General features: G+C 40.9%; 1 protein-coding gene and 1 long non-coding RNA gene across 3 annotated transcripts in view; one reads left to right on the top strand and one right to left on the bottom strand.

Moving 5' to 3' along the window:
• Positions 1–935, top strand: part of LOC128603151 (uncharacterized) — a 34,690-nt gene extending 33,755 nt beyond the window's left edge. The window contains exon 4 of the long non-coding RNA XR_008384979.1: positions 790–935. This is a non-coding gene — a long non-coding RNA (uncharacterized LOC128603151). The remainder of the gene's footprint in view (positions 1–789) is intronic.
• The window catches only part of mgat5 (alpha-1,6-mannosylglycoprotein 6-beta-N-acetylglucosaminyltransferase), an 84,931-nt gene extending 78,187 nt beyond the window's left edge, over positions 1–6,744 (bottom strand). Inside the window, exon 1 of one of the 2 annotated variants that reach the window (XM_053617383.1) lies at positions 6,595–6,744. The gene's annotated coding sequence lies outside the window, so the exon portion shown is untranslated. Of the gene's footprint in view, positions 1–4,482; positions 4,572–6,594 lie in introns of those variants that run through there. The other variant, XM_053617384.1, reaches the window with a different exon arrangement.
• Positions 6,745–19,893: the final 13,149 nt, after the last annotated feature.

Here is a 19,893-nt window from a genome sequence, read left to right as displayed (position 1 = left end):
TAAGGTGGAAGATTACAGGATCTGTAATCCGCAGTTCTTCGAACACGAGGTGGTTAGGAAAAGCGAAATGGAAAAGATTTTCCAGAAGTAGCAGTCGTCATAATCCGATCATTCTGACTGAATTAAAATGAACGTAATTGCGGAATTCAATTAAAAATGTTAATAGGATTAACATGCTGGGGAGGGGTGCACAAAGCTAAGTTAAGAATTCAATAATAGTTCATTGCAATAAAGTTCCTTTCACTTCAAAAAAAAAAAAAAACGTACAAAATGATAATAATAAAATAATTTAATGCAAAAAAAAAAAAAAAATCCAGGTTAGTCATAAATTATTACAGGTAAACTGGCTTATGAATACACACACACACACACACACACACACACACACACACAAACCAAATCAGACCTGACATCTCTGACTTTAAATAAATAATTCAGCATTTCCTGTCTAACTCAGCAGCACTGTGTGCTTTCTTCTCTTCTCACTCAAGAACGGTTCTTCAATTTTTAACCAAGTTATATTCTAACTCCACTTCTCTTTTTTTAAAAAGCTAAACCACATGTTTCATTCAGCACAAAGGAAGCAGAACCAGTTAGCCATTAAGTACAAGTCAAAGGGGCACAACTTTCTCATTTGTACTGAATATTTCTTATACATATATATATAAGCCAAACGTGTGAGACTGATAATGGATAATCTCTGCCTTCAAAAGTTCTAGTTCATTCTCTCCCCTGAATATTACTCTCTACGTGCAAGACTATGAACACTTTTTTTTTTTTCTCTTCCAGGATATTTTTTCCCCTCCATGCAGCATTGGAAGTACCAAATTTCTACCAGGATTAGCAGTACAGGACGTACACTACAGCGATTCCTGAAAATGTGCATCTGACATTACAGAAACTGAGCACAAAAAAAAAAAAAAAAAAAAAAAAAAACGCGCAGAAACTGTCATGAAAGCATTTTTTGTCGGGCCTTAAAGCCACAACGCGCCAAATAACGCCCATGATTCAATCAGCAAATGCAACTGAAGTGATTTAGTCGATAACTGACAGGCTGCGGTCCGAAAGCCCCGTCCTCTGGGAGATAAAAAAAAGAAAAAGAAAAAAAAAGTCCACTGTCGTGCTAAATGTATAAAAACCTGTGGGTGGAGCGTTGACATACAGTAAATAGGGTCATCACTTTGGCTTCATGGATATAAAAACTAGTAATAATAATAATATGAAGAAGAAGAAGAAGAATTTTACCTTTTTTAAAAAAATTTTAAAGCAATTATTTCTAAAGTGATATTCCAATCAATAAAAGTGTTAATTACAAAAATAAAATAAAATGATCTTCCAAAGGAATAAAGGAAAGGAATGGCCAGGTTTTCCTTCATGGGAAAGTTTTCAGGACAAAGGACATTCCGGTTTCTCGAGAACAAGATGACCTGCATGATGAAACGACAGATAATAACTAACCACTTGGGATTGAGATCAAAAGACAGATATGAGACGAGAGTTTAGAATTCCAGCCTTTATTCCCTGGTATTTATGTGTAGGCGTGTTTAACGTCATAGAACACAGTGCATTTTGTAATCGGATCACCCGATTTGTAGGCGGGCAACAATACCGCAACATATGACTGACAGGTGTTTCTTGTTACCCAGGTGTGCTCTTTTATATTGACCTGTATAAACAATAAATAGTTCTGAACATCTACTCCTTCAGCTTCACATGTGAAGACTGTATTTATTGTTAAAATGGATAAGCCAACGTGAAGATCAGAGAGCTGTCTATGGGAGAAAAGCGAGCCATTTTGAAGCTGAGAAAACAGGGGAAATAAATCAGAGCCATTGCACAAGCATTGGGCATAGCCAGTATAACCATTTGGAATGTACTGGAAGGAAAGAAAAGAAAAAAAAAAAGAAGAAACCACTGGTGTACTGACACCGAATGGGTCGGCCAAGAAAAACAACAGCAGCTGATGCAAGAGCTGTGAAAGAAAAACCCAAAAACAACAGTCAGTGACATCACCAACAATCTCCACAGGGCAGGAGTGAAAGTATCACAATCTTCCATTCGAAGAAGATTTAGACAGCAGAGATATCGAAGCCATACCTCAAGATGTAAACCGCCCATCAGCAGAAAGAATCGGAAATCCAGACTGGAATTCACAAAGAAATACAGAGACACAAATTTTCTGGAACCGAGATGAACCTCTACTAAAGTGATGGAAAGGTCAAAGTGTGGAGAAAGAACGGATCTGCTCACGATCCAGAACATACAAGCTCATGTGTGAAACATGGTGGAGGTAGCGTCATGGCTTGGGCTTGCATGGCTGCTTCTGGAACATTCTCACTAATCTTTATTGATGATGAACTCATGATGGAAGCAGCAGAATGAATTCAGAAGTTTACAGGAACATTCTGTCTGAAAAATTACAGAGAAACGGATCCGAATTAATCAGGAGGAACTTCATCATGCAGCACGACAACGACCCAAAACACACTTCAGACTCAACACAGGACTTCATCAGGGGGAAAAAGTGGAAGGATTGAGCAGAATTTCACCTCCTGAAGACGAGACTGAAGGGAGAAACCCTCCGAAACAAACAACTGAAAAAAGCTGCAGAAAAGAAGAAGAAACCAAGAGTTTGGTGATGTCAATGAGGCACAGGCTTGATGCAGTCATTCTTAAGTGTTATTGACTTTTATTTACCTCAAAACTGATCTGTTCCAATACTTTTGCTTATCTAAACATTGGGCGGTCTGATACGAAAGGGTTTATGTTGTTTAACACGTCTACATGTAAACACCAGGAAACAAAAGCTGAAATCCTAAACTCTCGTCTCATCTCCATCTTTTGTGTACAGCACAAATAACATGAACTGGCCTTGCCGTTCCAATAGTTTCGGAGGGGACTGTATATAAGATTCAAGACGTTTTCACTTGATAAAAGACATGCGCTTTTTTTTTTTTTTTACATTTCCAATTCAATCGCTAGGTACATTCCAATGACACGTAATTAAACAACAGGAAATAGACTTCATATAAATAAGACGGGGAACAAAGGCGTAAATGAACAACCAGAGACGTAACTAAAATAATGTTTAACCATGAGCCTCCAAAAACTTTGACGTTGTCTTCTCCTCCTAAGAACAACGAGCCAACAGGGAACCGAAATGTGCCGTTAATTCAGAATTACGAGCAGATTTTCAAACTTAACTGCGACATGCCGGGGCAGACGGAGGTCGCTTAACATCTTCCTATGATCAATAGCTGGTTTCTCTGGGAATTGGTCAGCGGATTGTAGCGAACATCTCGGCTGAACAGATCTGACCGAAGCGCGGACTCAAGAAGCACTCGGCTTTCAGGCCTGGAAATGACTCAACCCCCATGGGCCAGCTCACTCGCGGCTTAATCAAATCAAGAGCTTTTAAAATATCGACATTAAAATGGCGTTCAGCTCGTAGCGCCAAAGTGCTGGGTCAATGCATACAGCCAAAGCCACAAGACGACACTGGAGAGACAGACGGGAGATATGTGCACGTTTTTCCTTCTTTCTTTTTTTTCCCTCAATTGTGCGTAAGGAGGCGTGAACGGAAACAACACAAATCCATCCACTCAGATCACACGGAAGCGTTCGGTTTCAACGCTGTTGAACCTCTTCAGAATATTCACGAGCGCTGATGAAGATTTTTAGAAGTTTGGGAAACACTTCCATTTTTGCTGCCCAGGAGACCATACACTGCCAAAACACACCCATCCATCCATCCATCCATCCATCCACACCCACACACATACATACACACCATCCATTCATCTCTTCTGACCTTTGAAGCATTGCCGCTTGTAGATTTACATAAGCTCTGGAACGTAAAAAGCTCTTCTGTTTGTGTGTATAGAGAGAACACTGGCAAATCATGCCTTCCTCCGAGTACATTTTCATCCAAATATTTCTAAAACAAGCCAGTTTCTAGGATGTCAGCGAAACAACATGCAAATTGTTGCGTTTCCATTCGTTCGGAGAAGGAAGAACATGACGTCATCAGCGAGGAGCACCAGCTTAACACTCAAGAAAAACAGGAAAGACCTTGAACACTGAAGAAAAACCAAAACGATCCATGATACCCAACTGCTACTGAAGAGAACGCTGTTAAATGAAGAGTTGTGCTACCCAGAGTCAGGGACAAGCCTCTTCTTGAACGTTTTCATTGAACCACAGCAGCACCTGCATATGGGTTTCTGTCTGGAGTGATGTTCTCACGCTGCGCTGCTTATCTTCGACAGATAAAACACCACAAATTCCAAATCAGAAATCACAAACACGGGACGCTTGTACGCTCTCAAGGTTTTTGCCTTTCAGTCATGCTGGTTTTACATACTGTAAGGAAATGTGACTCAACGAACACATGCACTTCGCAAGAAAGATGGACAGACATGTAAACCAGGACGTGAGCTTTACCTCACTGCTCTGATATCATCATGATTTATCACTAAATACCTCTTACGAGTCATCTGGAAGCCATGAAGAAGGCAAAACTGCGGATGGTCCGGCGGTCCCCGAGGACCAATTCGAGAATCGCTGCCTCAAGCGGTGTATCTCAGTCCCGGTCCAGGTGATCTCTCTCTCTGATAAGATTCAGGAGAACTTTAGAATTAGCCGAGGAGCTGAATCAGGTGTGTTGTAACAAGAAACGGCGTCCAACCGCACGGCATGGATGGAAAATCTCGTTAAACCTCTCAAGGTATGTGTTTGTTATCCTAGACACGTGTATGCACCTGTACATGCGGTCGTAATTCAGTTCGCTCTCGGTTGCGTTTGAACAAGTTTCCCCAAAGGTGAGAGAGAAAAAAGGCAAGAAAACAACACAAGGAATCATAATAATCATAATAATCATAATAACAACAACAAATATTCTCTTTCGGGAAGCGTTTTTAAAATTGGTACCGAATGACAACATGACACTCAAAATCAAATATTGCTGAACTGTATTCGAAAAATAAACAGTACTGACTGTAAAATGTACTGTACTTTTTTTTTTTAATGAAATAAATATAAGTATTAGTATAGTAACTATTAATAAATATTAAAATAAATAAAAGATATATGTCCAAAATTATTATTATTATTTTTTTTTTTTTTTACAAAAAACACTTCAAATAACACAACAAATTTGGTCAGTTTTTATTTCGCCTCTAGAGGCCGCTCTCGTACTGTAGAATAACAGCAGACCCTTCTCCCGCACCAGACGCAACCGCAAAAAAAACCCATCGGTGTGGATTTTACCGATAAGCAATAGTTCCAACAATCGGATCATCAGTGAAAAACCGATCGATCGGTCGACCTCTACGGAACAGTACGATTACGGTATAAATCAATACGGTATACAGCTGGAGAAGAGTAACGGGATGTTCCGTATGAGCAGATATAGTGAATGAGAGTCCTGAGAGGAGAACAGGACAGTCCTAATGATTACATGATACAAATCTACAATTTCCAGGTGAGATTATTTACTGAAGCAAGGCTGAGAATTCGGCAGAACCTTTTTTTTTTTTTTTCGTGGAACTCTTAAGAGCAACCACGTGGGCCCGGGCACAGCGGACAGCGGACGTGGAGAATCAGGATGAATCCAGCGGGTGCCAATATTAAGACTCATTCATCGACGGGCTTGGATTTGACCTCCATCGGTCGCTTTGGTTTAAACTGTCTGCCTGGATGAACGAATGAACACGTACATAAAGCTTTTCTGAAGTCGTCGACGGTGGACAGTGGTTTTAGACCATCAACTGTTAACGTGAGGCACGTGACAACCCCTTCATGCTTGCTGAGTCGAACAACGCTACTCAAGCAACTGACATGACGTCATCATACGTCGGATGGGTTCCGAGTGCAGATCCCTGGGAGCACCGAACGCGCGACTTAAAGCCGATTTAGAGTCACGTGTCGTGATGGCGTGTTTCTGCAAGGTGGGAGGAAACCGGGAAACCCCGAGGAAACCCACGCCGGTTATAACCCAAGCTCCGCTGACCCTGGAGCTGTGAGGCGGCAGGCGATGCACCACCCTCCAACACAGCATACAAACCTATACACGGGAATGGTCTCACTTCCACATGACGTCAACAACCTCGCTGGCCTATATGATACAGGAAAGCACGTGATCATTCAAACATGCATGTCTGTACCAGGTCTCACTGTATTGACCCCAGGTGGATAACATCAGCCATGCTGAAGTCCATCACACACACTGTAGTGTACATTAAGAGCAGAACACCAGCTGATCAAAACCATCACTGTGCATTTCACAGTGACAGAACGACCTAAACCTAGAGATCATGGACACAGAGGAGCCCCAAGCTTCTGCATGACAATCGGACATGACAGGGTGCATGACCTTAACAAACACAGACTACATACACGCGTTGATTTCTGATCCAGATCACCTTGATGTATCAGGGATTAACCGACACAGGAGCAGGTTCACGCGCGGCTCTGCTGTAAGGCCAGCGATAACAGCACCGCAGCGCTTCTCTCTCTCTCACACACACACACACACACACACACACACACACACACACACACACACACACACACACTGCTTCTCCACTCGCTTACCTTTCTGCCCTTGTTTGGAGATTAATCCGCTACGATTAAACGCCGTGTATCGTTTCGAGACCAAGCACGAGCTCTCAGTGATCAGCGCGAGCCGCGGTAGCGCCTGTGCTTGTCTCGCTCAACATTCAACAACATCACAGGGAAGTAAGGGAGCGTGTCGATTTTCGTAGTTAGGGGCAGAACGGGGAAGGAGGGGGATGTAAGGGATCGGGTCGATTTTCTCAACATTGAATAAAAACAAAGTAGACCTGGCTTTGTGGGGTGGAAGAGATAGTGTCAACAATTGCCTTATATATATATATATATATATATGCATTTACAGCCTGTTTGGAGTCAATCTAAAAATTTATTTATTTACTTATTTATTATTATTATTATTATTATTATTATTATTATTATTGTTGTTGTTGTTGTCGTTATTATTATACTATTACCTAACACGCCCAGGGTTTTGGGTTCAATTCCTGCCTCTGCCCTGTGTGCGCATGCTCTCCTCATGCTTCAAGGGTGTCCTCCGGGCACTCTGGTTTCACCCCCCAGTCCAAAGACACGCCTTGTAGGCTGATTGCTATCTCTAAATTGTCCATAGTGTGTGAATGGGTGTGTGAGTGTGTGTGCAATTGTGCCCTGTGATGGGTTGGCACCCCATCCAGAGTGTTCCACGACCTGTGCCCCGAGTCCCCTGGGATACACATCAGGCTCCCCGTGACCCTGTGTAAGATAAGCGGCACAGAACATAGATGGATGATGATGATGATTTATTTATGTATTTATTTATTTAAAATAGTAATTTTTTAAAAATCTGTAAAAACTATGAAAACATGATGGAGACTGAAAACAATCCATGCTGGGATGGTGTCATCTGTCTGATTTCCACCCTGACGTTGATTATTTTCCAATAATAACAATACGTCGTTTTATTCTTCTTATACCACAACAACCGGTTGATGATTACAATTCAATTCATCAAATTCATTATAAAACTGTATTAGAATTCAGACAAGCCTGTAAGCCTAGGCCAAGTCTACAGACTGTTGTAAGCCTGTAGTGTTCGTTCCTCAAATACGTTGTAAATCCTGATGAGCCCTAACCCGAAAACAGTGAAGTGTTTGTGTTTGTCTCCATCTGCTGTCTCTTGTCAAAACTGCAGCCTAAACCTAATCACGTGTCTGCAAATTAAAACACAGGTAACATGTCCTTTCTAATTCTGACACCAAACAGCACTGTTGATTTAATGTAAAGCAGCTATATGTGTGAAAAACTCAGTAACATCTGAAAAGCCAATGCATTTAACATTTTAGTTTATAATGTGTTATATATTTTAAGAGACACATTATAGCAGGAAATGATCTTCTAGTGTGTGTGTGTGTGTGTGTGTGTGTGTGTACTAGTGTACTACACATGAGACCTTGGGATATAACTCATTGCTCAAACCTAACAGTTGAGGTAATAATTCGATTTTAGTCCATCATCTAATATTAGTGTGATATTGGATTTCATGTGATTAAGGGGACTCACATTTAGGCTATGTGAAGTTTCTGAGTGGGTTGTGGTAAGAAATTGTATTCGAAATAAGCCTGAGATTTGAGATGTATTAGTCTCAGAAATATTGAATTGGTGGGTAATATGATGATATAAAATCGATTATGTCGTGACTTTTCATCATGAAAAACACAAAGGGTGCATTCAACCTCACAATGTGTTATATTCTTAAAGGTAATGAAGAAAATACAATGGGTATATAGTGACTGACCAACATGAGTCCATTTGCAGCATTGTACTTTTAGAAGCGTCCTGCAAGGAACTAGTAGCTGGCTGGAAAAAGCATTTGCAAGCGGTCATATCTGCCAAAGGCACCTGTACCTGGACCTAATATACCTAAACAGATGTACTCTGATCACCTCATATCTTATAAGAATTCAATCAATGCTGCCAAAACATCCTACTACGCTAATATTATTAGTTCTGGACAAAGTAATACACTGAGTTTTTTCTCCACTGTCAACAACTTCTCAAGCCTCCAGAAAATACTTCTTCTCATTTCAACACCACCAGTGAACGTTCTACCTTTCTGAAATTCTGTAGCTCTAAAATCCCTAACATTCATCAACTACTGGCCTCTTCTAATTCTGTAACGAGCTAATCCCCCTTGTGGAACACACTGGAACTGCCGCCCTCCACCACTCTCTCGCCTACAATCCTTCATCAGTCGAGGAACTCATTACCAAGTTCAGTTCATCTACTTGCTCACTGGATCCCCTTCCTACCACCGTATTCTATTATCACGTCTATGATGAACTCTTCGCTGTCGACTGCCACTCTTCCCTCCTCGTTAAAGTCTGCTTCCGTGACACCAATTCTGAAAAAAAACTGGTGCAGATCCTCATGATTTTAATCATTACCGGCCCATTTCTAACCTTCCTTTAACGAGCCGTTTCGTCCCAAACACAGCACTGAAACAGTCTTTGTTAAAATCATTAATGATCTCCTTTGTGCTTCTGACTCTGGCCTTCTGTCCATCCTCGTCCTCCTCGACCCCAGTGCCACCTTCAATACCATCTCCCATTCACTGTTATTAGGGCGCCTGGCGGACATCGAGGTTAGCCTACCTCAACGACATGAAACAGTTTGTTCAGGTCGAGAAGGTCCGGTTAGAATCGGCCTTAGTCGGTTAGTCAGGGTGTACCACAGGGATCGGTGCTGAGACCACTCCTCTTTGTCATCTACCTTTCACCCCTTGGACATATTCTCCGCCACCGTGGAGTGCATTTTCACTGTTACGCTGATGTCATTCAGCTTTATATCTCCACTAAACCAAACACCTCGCTGAAACCCCCTGCTCTCACTACCTGTCTTCAAGACATCAAAACTTGGCTGGCTAATAATTCCTTAAAACTCATTGGCAATAAACGTGAGGTTCTTCTGACTGGGTCTAAGTCCACACTCTCCAAAACTGCCCCTTTCACTATTACCATTGACGACGGCACGGTTAACATTTCCTCTCAAACAAAGAGCCTTGGTATCATATCGATCCTCACGTCAATAACATCTCACATACCGCCTTCTTCCACCTTCGCAGTATTGCTAGACTCCGCCCTTCCTTCTCAAATCACATCACTCCAGTACGTCTTCATGCTCCCGTATTAACTACTGTAACGCCATCCTTTTTGACGTATCTGACAAACTTCTCCACCGGCCCCAAATTATTCAAAACTCAGCTGCAAGACTTATTACTCACACAAAGTCCACTGACCTTATCACACCCTCGCTTATTCATCTCCACTGGCTTCCTGTCCAACAACCAGTTCATTATAAAACTCGACTGCTCACATTCAAAACCAGTCATAATCTGGCTCACTCCTACCTCTCAGATCTTCTTCATCCTTATACCCCACACCTGTTCTCTACGATCCTCCACAGCTTCTCTACTCACTGGTCCAGCTTTTAAACTCAGCACGATGGGTGCCAGAACTTTCAGTTGCTCTGCACCCAAACTCTGGAACTGCATATTCATCGGCTGGACTCTATATCACGGTTCAAATCCCAGATTAAAGCACATTTGTTCAAATTAGCTTATTCATTATCTATTGCTTCATCTATTTTTATTTTGATTATATCTATTTGATCTATGCTGTTCGTATTGTACGTTATCTTTCTGTAAGGTGTTCTTGAGTGCTATGCCAGGCGCCAACAGATAAAGTGTATTACAGGTGCATCTAAAAAACAAAACAAAAAAAAAAGTGAACATTGTGGAAAAGTTCATTTTTGTCCGTAATTTAATTCGAATAAAGAATTAAAATTCTTTTGAGGTACTGGATTTTTGATCTCCGTGAGCTGTAAGCCGTAATCATCGAGATTAAAACAAACAAAGGCTTGAAATATTTCACTTGATGTGTAATGAATCTAGAATACATGAAACGCTAAGCGCTGACTTAATCGGGTGTCCAAACGTTTCCACATGCACCAATTACTTTAAAAAATAAAAAATAAAACTATCATTAAAACTAAAAACATTAAAACATAAAAAAAACTATACATTAATATGTGCAGAAAAAAAGTTGTTTACTGATAAAAAATAATAATAAAAAAAAACAGTTTGCTGCAATCTGTTTTTTTTTTTTTTTAAAGGTTTTTTTTTTTTTTTTTTTTTTTAGTTTTTTTGATAAATCTGATATATCACACACCTACACTCAGCTCCAGGCACAGCTTAGGCTTTGAGTCATAGGTAACTGTGATCACGTCTAGTGTGGTCTGATTTTTCATCCTCAGAACAGCAAGTCTACACGTTCAGTCTGTTCCAAGACACATCCAGACATCGTGTTCCTTTAAAAGGCCAGAACGTCCCAGACCTCTACAAATATAGCAGCGCTGGAATCACAGGATGCAACCGAGAAAACCCGAGACCTGTGACTGTGAACAAATGCGTGACGTTTGACACGCTTGATTAAAGCCGATCAGCTATTTTACAGCTCAAAAAATCTTTTTTAAAAAGTTCAAGAAACAGAATGAAAAGTTCGAAGGGGAGAGAGACAGTCAAAAAAAAAAATACATATCAAATTACTTTGGACCACCTGGTAAAAACACTAAAAGTGAGAGGGCAGAAGGTCATGTTGAATCATGAAGGATGAATAAACAGTGCTTGTTTTGTGCCACACATAATTCATGAATGTTCCTGTCTTGATGCTCAAGAAAGTGTAATGTTATTATATATTCTAGAGGTATATACACCCCCAAAATAGAGTCAACTAAAACTAAACTTAAAATAAATAAATAAAAACAGGATAAGGTTGACTCAATATGATAAAAACTACTTGACACAGGACTAAGACAAAATTTGAGACTAAATTTAAAAATTAACACTACACATAAAACGAGCCTACGCATATTAACCCTTTAAACCGGTTTAATGCAACACTCCAGGATACACGCCACTTTAAAGGCATACGGTCGTCCATATAAAAGGATCATGCCTATCTTTTCCAGCACGGTTCATAAATACAACCGGTTCTTGAATATGTTCTAAGACAGAAGATGAAGCTCTGTGGGTTTTTGTTCAGGATTCATTCAGATGACACGTTCCTCTGTACTTTAACGTGAAGAAAATGGGAATGAATCCTAGAGTGTCATAAGAAAGATGTCACTTGTAATGCTGGACAGAAGAGTGAGAAACTTTTTTCTCAACATTGATTTGTACTGGTCACGGCTCTGGAATCTAATTTAAAGTGAAATCGTTTTGTGCTTTAGCACTGGCACTTTAAAAATTTTTATTTTTTATTTAATACTTTATCGAACAGCTCCCAGGAACTCAGAACAAGCAGATTTTGTGTCTAGACTATACATTTTTTTTTATTATAATTGCCCCTCGGATAAACAAATTCAACAACCAGAGAAAGAAAAAATACTCATTGTTGACTTTCTGGAAGTTTTGGTTTGCAATGCGTGTTTTCAATATGCGTGTATTGCTCGCTGCACCACAACCGTCGACCATGGCGTGCTCTGCTTGATTTGTTTTGCTAAACCAAATAATTAGCATACACGGATGATAGGCTGTCATCTCTTGGTGGTTAAAGATATCCATAGAAAATAAAGATGCTAGCCAAGATCAAATAATATCTTTAACATATGACGCAAGGACAGAACACCGCAGCTCATAGACAAAATGTTCCCCATGACTTGATGACTTTTCGCAAACTGATTGTCCTACATTCGAAACTTTGACTAGCTAAGTATCTCGCCATGTGCTATTACATTACATTATACATGTTATGAGCAGCACACCGGAGCTTGTACCACTACTTCTACTAAGCTAGCCAGGTAAGACAGTGCTCATTTGATGCACATTCTGGATCACTTCATTGACAGTATATTCTTCAGCATATTAAAGTTTAACTGATGTCTTAGCCTCAAGTAAGGTAGCAGTAGATATACAGGTGCAATCAGAATGATTCAACCGCCAGTGCAAATCAGGTTTAATGTCTAACTTTACAGACTTTCAGCTCTTTGCGATGAACAAATCAAACAAAAGCAATAGAAATAGTTCGACACAACGAATGCTTCAATGGTTTTCCCAAATTCAACTGAAAATGCAACTTATAATGATTTCTCCAGTCTCAAAATTATTCACCCCCTTCATGGCGAGCATCGTTAGTACTCAGTAGAGCTCCTTTTGCTGTTATGACCTGCTGCAAACGAGATGCAGAGCTTCTGCAGCGTTCCTGAGGAATCTTCTCCCGTTCCTCATGAGCAGTGTCCTCCAGGTCAGTAATATTCTTGGGTTTGCGTGCTGCAACCGCCTTCTTCAAATCCCACCTGAGATCTTCTATGGAGTTCAAGTCAGGTGACTGTGATGGCCCTGTAGAATCTTCCAGGACTTCTGTAAACAAGCCTTGGTGGAATTTGAGGTATGATTGGGATCATTGTCCTGTTGGAATGTCCAATGACGCCCAAGCTTCAGATTCCTCACAGACAGCATGATGTTTTCTCCTAGGATTTCCTGATACTTCACTGAATCCATCTCGCCTTCCACACGCTGCAGGTTTCCAGTGCCAGAGGATGCAGAGCAGCCGCAGAGCATCACCGAGCCTCCACCATGCTCGACTGTGGACAGAGTGTTCTTTCTTCATTCTTCTTCCTCCAGACATACCGCTGATCCATCGTGCAGAAAAGTTTTGTTTCATCGCTCCACAGAACAGAATCCCAAAACTTCTGTGGATTATTTATATGATTTTGAGCGACTTTTCTTGTGCTTTTGGGTCAGTAGTGGTGAACGTCTTGGAGTTCTGACATGGAAACCTTCTGCGTTTAGTACACGCCTTACTGTACTCACTGAAACCTCAGTGTTTTCAGTTTTGCACCCACTCGAGGGTTATTCACAACCTGCCTTCTCACAAATCTGCTTGCAGCCCTTGATAGCTTCCTTAATGGTAGCTTGATAGCTTTATTTATGGATCACCAGCTTGTCAGCGTTTTGATGTAGTATTCCACCCACTCCATCAGAATCACTGTTCCAGCCCTAAAGCCATAATGACATATTTGAGTACTGAAATTATATATTATTATATTATATTATATTATATTATATATATTCTTTTTGCTTTTACTAGTATGTGGCCCATCTCTGAAATACGAAATAAAAGATGCTGATGGATGAGATGTCTTCAGAGGAGCATGATAGCACCTGGTCACCAGCCTAGACTGTGTATAGCACATCCCGTTGCTGCTGCTCGGAAAAGGCAAGACGTTGTATCATTTTTCAGTGAAAGCTATGTAAATTGAGCATTCATGATGTTTAATGTGTTTCTTTATCTCATGATTTCTCAGGACAGAAGACATTATTAGCCAGACAAAGCTCCAATATACTGCCCAGTCCATTAAAGTCCAATTGCACAGACTAAAACGTAGCAAACTTGGCCTATGGCCTGTGGTAAAAACATTATTTGAGTTTGACGAGCATCTTCATTTACGCTTGATGAAGTGTTTACATGCTACATGTTGTATATATGTGGTAAATATCTAGCACAAATGTGGCAAGTAGCTGGTATCCATCCATCCATCTTCTACCGCTTTATCCTTTTCAGGGTCACGGGGAACCTGGAGCCTATCCCAGGGAGCATCGGGCACAAGGCGGGGTACACCCTGGACAGGGTAAGTAGCTGGTATTTACCAGGGAAAGTTGTGTTAAATGAGTATGTGGTAATTACAAGTATTTTGCGGTATAGACCAAATAACACTTTATCTGATATTCAAGTACATGGCAATCTAAATTAGTACTTTCTAAAGTTGTTTTATTTATAAAGTATATTTAAAACAACGAAATCTGACCAAATGAATGACAAATAAAAATATAAATATGCATAGAAAAACAATGAAGCCAGATATACAGTATAAATCACTGACAGAAGGAGAAAAGGAAAAACACGTTGATAAGACAATTTGTAAAAGTGTGTTTTTAGTCTTAATTTTAAAACTGTAACAGAATGAGCACAACTGATGTCCACAACCTCAGCACAGTCACTGCAAAGGCACAGTCAACATTAACCTTCAGCCAAGATCATGGAACAGACAACAACACCTGATCTATAGATCTCAGAGACCTGGGAGCAGAGTAGCGACGCAGTAGGTCAGATATGTGCGATGGTGATAGGCCATGAAGAGCTTTAAAAACAAACAGCGATGCTTATCCTGTGATGGACAGGAAGCCAATGCAGTGTTGTCAAATCTGCGGTGACGGTACTGGTGAGTAATCTAGCACTGGAGGAATGAAAGTTACCAGTAAGAACTGAGAACATCCTGTGACTGAGATAGGACCGAAACCAGCTCAGTATCATGGAGTACCGAGTCAAATGCAGCACTGAAAAGCAAGAGAGCATGGTTACCAGAATCGACTGCAAGTAGCAGGCCATTCGTCACTTTTAACAAGGCAGGTTCTGTGCTATGAAAGGATATAAAACCAGACCGAAAAGTTTTAAAATATATATAATCACTCTCACCACAGACCACAAGGACCTTGGAGAGAAAAGGTAATTTTGAAATTGGCCAGGAAATCACCGAGTGTCTTTGAGTCGAGGTTCTGTTTTTATTTCAAACATCTCTTTTAGGAGGTGAGATGAGATAATATCCTACGGGGACATAGTGGGTTTTATATGGGAAATTGAATCTCTTACAAAAGGAAACGGAAACAGACTGGAGCTGGTTAAAAACATGCAGTGCAGCCTTGGTCTTGGTACGCTTTGCATTGTAATGCAATGAAAATCTAAAATAAAGTACATTTTGTACTTGGAAATGAAACAGTTCTCTTGTCTTTGCTTGGTAATTACTGCCTCGTGGGATCAACTACTATTATAGAAACCGAACCGGGCTAGAGATTTGTCTTGGAGTTGCAACTGGCTATAAAAGATCTAATACGCAACTGTGACCCTAACATGCTCGTTTTCATTTAACCAAGTCTCTGTTCTGCAAGTAGGTCTGTCTTTGAACTCTGAACTTATTATGAATGTAACGTCTCCACAAGGAAGATCAAGATCTCAGAGAATGTTACAGGGAAACGAGGCACAGACGGGAAGAGTATTTACAACCCAAATTCCAAAAAAGTTGGGACAGTATGGAAAATGCTAATAAAAACAGAGGAGTGATTATGTAAATGTACTTTGACTTGTATTTAAACAAAAAATGTATAAAGACAAGGTATTTGATGTTTTACCTAATCAACTGCATAGTTTTTTTGAAGGTAAATGTTTCTTTTTAAATTGATGCATGCAACACGTTCCAAAAAAGTTGGGACAGGGGCAATTTAGGACTAACAGTTATGTGACAAGTTGAAATTAGAAGGTGATGTGAAACAGGTGAGGCGATCGTCTACTCATATATAAGGAGCGCGCATGATCTCCGATCCCTCAAATGTCACTGTCTTAAAAACCCTCATGAGTCTGTAATGGAGATCCTGACATGGGCTCAGGAATACTTTGGTAAACCTTTTGTCAGTCGACACCATTCGCCGCTGCATCCACAGATGCAAGTTAAGACTTTACTATGCAAAGCAGAAGCCGTACATCAATACTGTCCAGAAGCTCCGCCCACTTCTCTGGGCTCGGTCTCATCTGAGATGGACAGTAACACAATGGAATCGTGTTTTGTGGTCCGACGAGTCGACATTTCAAATAGTTTTTGGACAAAACAGCCGTCATGTTCTCCAGGCCAAAGAGGAAAAGGACCGTATGAGCTGTTATCAGCGTCAGGTCCAAAAGCCAGCGTCTCATGGTATGGGGGCGTGTCAGTGCCCATGGTATGGGGGTGTGTCAGTGCCCATGGTATGGGGGTGTGTCAGTGCCCATGGTATGGGGGTGTGTGTCAGTGCCCATGGTGTGGGGGTGTGTCAGTACCCATGGTATGGGGGTGTGTCAGTGCCCATGGTATGGGGGTGTGTCAGTGCACATGGTATGGGGGCGTGTCAGTGCCCATGGTATAGGTAACTCACACATCTATGAGGGCAGCATTAATGCAGAAAGATATATAGACATTTTGGAGGAACATACGCTGGCATCCAGAGCAGGACAACACCAAACCACATTCTGCCCGGATTACAAGCGCATGGTTGTGTAAGCAGAGAGTGCGGGTGCGAGCATGGCCTGCTGCAGTCCTGACCTGTCTCCCACTGAGAACGTGTGGCACATTATGAAGCGAAAAATAAGGCAACAAATGTCCCGTACAGCTGCGCAGCTGAAGAAATGCATGATGGACGAATGCGCCCAATCACTCAGCGCCCAAACGCTTAGTGAGTGTTATTAAAAGAAAAGGTGATGTTACACAGGGGTAAACAGTCGACTGTCCCAACTTTTTTGGAGTGTGTTGCGGTCATCAGATTTAAAATGAGTGTATATTTTAAAAAATAAATTAAATTCACAAGTAAAACATCAAATAATGTGTTAATAACGTGTTTTCCCTACAGTACAGGATGTACTGAATTTTCAAATGACTTTTTTTGTTTGTTTTTTGCATTTTCCAATTTTTTTTCAGAATTGGCGTTGTAAAAGAACATTTACTGAGTTGTTGAGGCTTCACGAGCCACCAGAACAGCTTTAATGGACCTTGGCAGATATTTTACAAATATCTGGAACAGTACTGGAGCGATGAGCGTGAGTTTTCGGTTAAGGCGGTGTATAATACACTGCTCCAAAAGTGTTCAATTGGACTGAGATCTGGAGACACACTGCATTCCACAGCATATGATTTCTAACCTTCTGAAACCATTCAGTGAGTTCCTGTACCCTGTGTATGGGGTTGTGTGGTCATCCTGGAAGAGAACACGCCCCTCGGGATGGAAATGTTTCATCACAGGATAAAGTTGATCATTAAGAAGAACTTTGGATTGATTTTCAGTGATGCTTCCCTAAAAAAGGACAAGTGGGGCCACACAATGCCAGCAAAATAAAAACAATAACAGTTTTTTTCCCTTTTAATTTGTTTATTTAGATGTGATCTTCTAAAGGGTGAGATGATCAGACGAGGCTCGCCTTGTTAAACCGTCTCACAGTTTCCGGAAACTGTTTCTATTCTGTTCTTATGGCTCTGCTCGTACACTGCATTTCTCCAGTACCTTCACTGTCTCATACCTCCTGTCTCCCACCATCCTAACCTCTCCTGACTTCTTCTTTTCTACTGCTATTTCTGTCTCTTTTTACACAAATACTCTTCAATGTCTCCTTCCATACTGACTTGTCCTGGTTTCTTTATCTGCTGCCATCTCTGCCTCTTTTCAAGCAAATATTTGTACCTTCTGCCAAAGGTTGGCAACTTCACTGGCCTGTGGTCGCTATGAAATAAATGGTACTGTGAATACTTTGCTTGAGATGTGTATTGCATGTCTGTAGAAAAAGAACAAGTTTTTCTTTCAAGTGGCTTGAAAGAAATGGTGCCAGGTTCTAAGTTGTTTAACACGTCTACAGGAAATGAAAGCTGTAAGTCTGATCTATCGTCTAATATTCATTGTTTGATCTCAAACCCAAATATACTTCAGTGGATTGCAAAAAAACAAAAGAATTGGCCTTGCCGTTCCAATACTTTTGGATGAGACTGTACGTTCTGGGTTAGGGGTTAGGATTAGGGTGACAAAACGTCACCGGAGCACATTTTGGGATATCAGATCTGGCATTTTATTCTCTCAGTATACATAAAAGATATTATTTGAGACTGGCTACTGTTTTTATTAATTTATTTATTTATTTTTGATGTAGCATGTTTAACCATGAAGTGACTGCGTGTTGTAGGCAGGAAAGTTCTAAAACAGCTTTGCCCTCCACTTCTTGCATCCAATCATCGGATTTCTTTATCATCCAGGCAAGCCCAGACATGAAAAAAGCCTCATTTGAATGTGAAGTTTTGATGCATTAGATATAATAGAAGAGCAAATTTTCTATAAATCACGACCTAGATGTATATGGCTTTCATTGTCTACTTGGAAAATAAATAAGCTTGAGTGGTTAACTGGAGTAATTTAATTGTTGTATAGTGCAGTTACGCACGCTTCCACAGATCACAGTATGCAATTACATTTACATTTATTCATTTAGAGGACGCTTTTATCCAAATCGACTTACGGATGAGGAAATACAAGCAAAGCGATATATCAAGCGGAGAACAATACAAGTAGTGCTACAGTACAAGATTTATAATTACGTTCTAGAGACACAAAGTGCGCAGAGTAGAGGTGTAAGAGCCAGAGTAGCTTTTTAAAAAAATTTTTTTAAAGGATAATGTTAGTCGCACTGTGCCGTCAGCATCCATGTGCAAGTGCAACGGCTGCACCGTGATGCTTCTGCCCCTGATTATAACTATAAAGAACTATATTCAGCAAAAAGTTAAAGCAAAAGGAGGTTTGCAGGAGATGGTATAGTCTCCACAGGGCCCTGGTGTGAATAGCATTAAGGCTGTGTGGGAGTTGCAGACACAGAAGCATTTGAAAGCAAAAGTCTGGAAAAGAAATGTCTCCAACATTCTTGGTACAACGTGCCAGCTTTTAAAACTGCCTGTCAGGGTACTGATCCATTCTCGAGAAACGTATATTTTTTCATTTCCTTTCAGCCACCAGGACTCTGGAGGTTAACATCTGTCTGAGTTTTTAAATGATCTGCAATCCATCCATCCATCTTCTACCACTTACTCCTTTTCAGGGTCACGGGGAACCTGGAGCCTATCCCAGGGAGCATCGGGCACAAGGCGGGGCCCTGTGTGGACAGGGTGCCAATCCATCACAATCATATACACACTCACACTCAATTCAATCAGCCTACCATGCATGTGGGAGGAAACCGGAGTACCCGGAGGAAACCCCGCAGCACGGGGAGAACATGCAAACTCCGCACACACACCCTGGCGGGACTCGAGCCCCGGACCTGGAGGTGTGAGGTGAACGTGCTAACCACTAAGCCACCGTGCGCCCCTATGATCTCGCCTAGCCACTAGCCTGTGTGCCAGGAGAACATTTAATATTGAGCTTTGAGAATTGTGTTTCAAATGTGTGCATGTTTTTGTCTCGTCCCCTCATACACCGATTAACATCGAGATCTTATTGCATCAGCAGCTCGTTATGTGAGCACTGTCAAATCTGGAGTTTTTCAACCGTGCTATGATGAAATGGTTCTGACATCCTGCATGTAGGCTCATACTTAGATGAGAAATACTGTTTTGAGACCCATTATTCGCCTAAATGAATAAGGTTTCATCAGTAAGGACGATTCATGTCTGTGTCTGTGTCTGGATGAGAAACAATGGCTTTTATTTTGGATCACTGCTTTTTTTTTTTTC

The sequence above is a fragment of the Ictalurus furcatus genome, chromosome 27 (genome assembly GCF_023375685.1).
Source record: "Ictalurus furcatus strain D&B chromosome 27, Billie_1.0, whole genome shotgun sequence".
Classification (NCBI taxonomy): Eukaryota; Metazoa; Chordata; class Actinopteri; order Siluriformes; family Ictaluridae; genus Ictalurus; species Ictalurus furcatus.
The sequence above is the reverse complement of the archived record's forward strand: the minus strand, read 5'-3'. Positions and strand labels throughout refer to the sequence as shown.